Raw genomic sequence first — 5083 nt, 5'->3', positions numbered from 1 at the left:
TGGGGTCAATACAGTGCTTCCTCATGAGTCCAGACACCACTTGCTGTGTGACTGGTGAGAATCACTCATCCTCTTCGAGCCATGGTTTCCTCTTTTATAAAACAGGGACATTAGTGTCTGTTTGCTAATGGTGACTGATGATGACAGAGTGTACATAAAGCTGTATTACATGATGCAAGGAAAAGATATTTGTATGGCCACTGTTGCTAATACTATCCATCAGCAAAGCATTCACTCGTTTACTTGGTCAAATCCTGATGCACTGGTACATTCAGTTTCCTCTTCTGTAAAATGGGAATGAAAATAGGACTTAGCTCATAGGTTAATATATGCAAAGTACTTAGAACAATGCCTGGCACCTATTAAGAACTCAATAAATGTTAGCTCGTTGAACAGACTGTAGTATTTGTTCGAGCCAAGAAAAGACTTTTCTAATAGCACAGGAAGAAAAGATGGGGGTAGGCAAGGCAAGGAAGAGGAGCTGCCTCCTTCAGCTGGCAATCAAAGAATTATTAGAAGCCTATGAACTTGTTCTTCAGAAAGTCTACTGAGTGTGGGGAGATATTTAAGAGTAAAAATCCCCCGGCCCACTTATAGTAAGGTAGGAGAGACAAGAAGCTGTTCACATGATAGTTACAAAATAGGGTGGTTTTGGGGGCACCTGAGTGGCTCAGTGGGTTAGAGCCTCTGCCTTCGGCTCAGGTCATGATCCCAGAGTCCTGGGATCGAGCCCCACATCAGGCTCTCTGCTTAGCGGGGAACCTGCTTCCTCCTCTCCCTCCTGCCTGCCTCTCTGACTACTTGTGATCTCTGTCTGTCAAATTAAAAAAAAAAAAAAAAAAAGATTCTCTCTCCCTTTAAAAAAAAAAAATAGGGTGGTTTTGAAAATTTTGAGAAATGAAGACATTTTACAAAAAGAGATGGCTAAAGCCCAGAGTATTAGAGCAGCTGAGCCTGGAAGAGGAGTGGAGATTTGATAAATAATGCCACCAACTCTCCCATCACACTCCCAAGTGTGACATCCTGAAGTTCAAGTCCCTGGTCTGCCTCTTACTGGTTGTGTGACCTTGGGTAAGTTACTCCACCACTCTAAGCCTCAGTTCTCTCATTCAGAGAAAAAAAGGGGGGGGGGCATTAATAATAGTACCTACCTCAAAGGGGCTGTTGAGAAGATGAAATAAAGTGCATACAAAAAGCCCTTTTCTGTGTGCCTGGAGCATGGTGAAGGTTCCGTGCGAGCCATTATTTTTCTTTATGAAAAGTGGTAAGAGGCACCGAAGCACAGAATCTTGGCAGTAAGGAATTTTAATTCTACCTTGAAATTTTCCAGAAAGGAAGCTTACTGCCTCAGGAGACATTTTTGAATGAGGCCAAAAAAGGAAACAAGCATGTTCTGAGATATTATGAAATGCCAGGGATACCCTGAGCACTTAACTTATTCTTACAACCACCCTATGATGTAAGTACTATTGCCTGCATTTTACAGTTGACCCAGGTCACAGAACTGAAGCCGACCTCCCTGTATCTTCCACCCTTTGCTTCTAGGTCTGGAGACATACACAGTATAGGTCTAGATCCTGTTTGAAATATGTGAATAGTCGTCTTCTCCCTTCCCTATCATCTCTTTTCTAAGACAATAATGGTTACTTACAATAACAGTTTTCCAGATTCCTAGAAGACTTTTTATTTGCCAGGACTCTTTACTTATGATGCCCGAATGAAACTAGGGTGCAGGAGAAAATATCCATTTATTCAAAGTTCCTGGGTTCTACCAAAAGAAAGAAAGAAAGAAAGAAAGAAAGAAAGAAAGAAAGAAAGAAAGAAAAAAGAGTGAGTCCCTGGACATGGTTAGAGAAAGGAAGAGATGATGTGGGAGAGCAAACACCTGAAAGCAGAGAGATGCAGTTCTTCCCCCACCGTGGAGGAGCCACAGGCTGTCTCCAAAGGATGGGAGCAGGATTTTTGTCCTACAGTCCAGCCTCACCCTAGTGCCTATTCTGCTGTTCAAACTTGGTCTTGATAAAGTGGGGGCATTTTTGAATGCTGTAGGCAGTAGGCTGGGGTGGGAGGAGGTTAGAAGGATCATGGTCTCCCCGGATTCAACGTGGAAATTCTAGATTGTAGCCAGAAAGATAAATGTCTGGTGTGCTTGCGCGCGTGCGTTAGTGGTGAGTGCGTGCCCTAGAGTGAGCCTTACCTTAGCTACACAGTAAGACACCCTGGGGGCAAGGAGGTTGGGAGAAACCACCCAGACCTGAAATGTCCACAGCCTCTGGGTACAGCTCTGCTTAGAGGCTTGTTTCCTCCACTCCCTCCTCCCCCTTCTTCCTCTCCTCCCAACCTACCTCCCTCCCTCCCTTTCTCTTCTTCCCTCTCCCTTTGTGTCTTGTGGTGTTTGCAGACTCAGACTCCAGTCTTTTTCCACCGTCATGGATTTTGTAATATCTGAATACTACCTCCTCTGTCATTCCTGAAATTAACTTTACAGAGACTCATTTAAACAAACAAACAAACAAACAAACAAACAAAACCCTTATTCTATCTTAAACAAAAGAAAGGATCTGGGGTTTGATAATCTAATTCTATTTTTTGTAGTAGAAATTAGAGTACAGGACAATTCAGATGGGGCGTTCTCATCCCCGTGCTACCTACAGTCATCTCTTCCACTCAGGACGCCTCCCGGTGCTTGGGGAAACAGAAACTGGGTTCTGGAGCAGAGAACACCGGCATCAGGCCCAGGCTCCGAAAGTGGCTGGGGTGTATCTTCTGAGCTACAGTTTCTCCTTGAGTCAAGCTGGGATAATTAATAAGTTGTAAAGTATAAACAAAATAAAAGATGTGAAAGTACCTCAGAAAGCTCTTGGGATATTCTTTATCATCAGGCATTTCCTTGCTCTTGGAGACGTGGGGTCTGGAATGCTATCTCCCTGGCCCAGAACTACTGGAAAACTTCACTAAACCTCCAGCCTTCAGAGCAAGGTCTTTGGCCAAGGTGCTGCCTGACCTGCGGTGGGACACGGTGGGAACCGCTTCCCCTCTTTGTGCATCAGGGTTGTGCCCTCCAAAGTGCTATGGGTTAGGACAGCCCTTCTCAAACTTCACATGCATGAAATCAGAGAAGCCTGTTGAAATGCAGATTGTCACTGTGGAGCCTGAGAGGCTGCATCTCCAACCAGCTCCCAGGGGGTGCTGATGGCTGCTGGCCCACAGACCACACTTTGAGTAGCAAGGAGTTCTAGTACTAACACCTAGAGGTGTCGAAGCTTAAATTAGGTAATACATCCTGAACATTTAGCCTGGTGCTAACTTCAGGAACTTACCCAACAGAGAGTGGCTCTATTTGACAATAGACAATATTCAGTATTTGACAATTTGACAATAATCAATATTATAGTGATTAGTGTGTATGGGGGGGGTGGCTGGAGAGCTAACCCCAGGTAGAACAGAGAATGATGAGACTTATTGCATCTGTGGGGTTTGGAAAGAGCAAGGTACCAGGAGTCAGGTTTAAGTTGTAGCTTTATAACTCCTGGCACAGCAGGATATTTTTTGTAGTTTGGGCACATCTCTTAACCTTTCTGAGCCTCAGTTTTTCCTTCCACAGAAGGAAACTGGGATTGAATTAGATGGTGTCTAAGGATTCACTTAGCATTAAATCAAAACTTGGGACCAATAATCCCGGCTCTACCCCCACTACAAAAAGACACTGCTAACAGGCCTGACCTTGGCCATAACCTTGAGCTGCGTCTGGTGTAGGGATGGGCCTGTGCTGAGCTTGCCTTGACTACAGGGAAGATGAATAACTAGAGAGCTCAGCCTGGTGCCCTTGGTGCTCCTTGAGCCCTGGGTGACATCACCCCCGGAAGCCTCCGTTCCTTGGCCAGCTTATCTGAAGTCCTCCCTGTTAGGGTGGGATGATTTGCAGCCTAAGTGGGAGCGGGTTTGCTGCATGCCCAGGAAAAGGATGTTAAAAGGACACACTTTGAACATTATATCCCACTGCTTCACCGCACTGGAGGCAAAGATGATTCATGACCAAACTCCTTATAAGCATGTATCACACCTAGCAGTTGTCTGCCCTTATGCAAGTGCCTCCAGACTCTGGACTCAAGACCCAGGCAGCTAGACCCCACAAGAAACTTGCTTCTTGGTGGAAGAAATAGGCACCCAGCAACTTAATTCCCAAGTGAGAACAGGCCAGCTAAAATGCACGAGTCCCGTGACCTCAAGCACCTTGTCAGTGCTCCCCCAGACAGTTTATTAACTTACATGTCTGTGCTGAGACTGTGTGTGTCTCACCATGAGAGACACCTATTGAGCACCTGCTGCATGCATCTGGTTAGGCAAGGTCACCTGAATACCTTATTTAACCTGTGAATTATATCCCAGTGAAGGTGAGTCTGGTATAAATGGGGGCACTCTGGTTCAGAGAAGCTGAGTGACTTGTTCAGGGTCACACAGCAAAGCCTTCAAGTATCATCCCCTGAGCAAAGCCCACCAGGTTGGGCTGACCCCCCCCTCCCTTCCCTCTCCTCTGTTACAAACTTGCATCAAAGGCCCTGTCCCTCATGGTTCCATTTGATTATTTACATCTCTCTCTCTCTCCCTCAGTCTAAAGGGCGTGCTCTTGACTCTAAAGAGCTGTCCTCGCAGCCATGATCTCTAGGCTGTTCCATAGCTGACCCTAGGAAGACACTTTGCTCCGTGAATGCCTGAAGTTCAGCAGGGTCCCAGCCGCCTACCGCTCAGCTCTGGGCTGAGTGGGGAAGAAAGAGGCGCTCAAGACTTCACTGCTGACTTTCGGGACCTACCATTGGTTGTTACAGACCCGACCCTGAAAGAGAAAGGGCCACAAGTCAGTCTGGGCTTGGTTATAGATTCAAGGAGGGGTGGGGGTGGAAATCAGGGGGAGAGGAGATGGTTGAGGGCCCAAGCAGTCAGGGCAGGCTGGGGAAAGGTGTAAGAAGGGAAAACCAGGGAGCAGTTACTCAGGCAGAGAGCAGAAAGGCTCTGTAGCTGAAGGAGACGGGAGGCAGCAGGGGAGTGGGAGGGGGAGGCAGCCAGGTGATCTCCAGGGGGATCG

The sequence above is a fragment of the Enhydra lutris genome, unplaced genomic scaffold (assembly GCF_002288905.1).
Source record: "Enhydra lutris kenyoni isolate GAN:26980312 unplaced genomic scaffold, ASM228890v2 scaffoldscaffold12, whole genome shotgun sequence".
In the NCBI taxonomy this organism is placed as follows: Eukaryota; Metazoa; Chordata; class Mammalia; order Carnivora; family Mustelidae; genus Enhydra; species Enhydra lutris.
The sequence above is the reverse complement of the archived record's forward strand: the minus strand, read 5'-3'. Positions refer to the sequence as shown.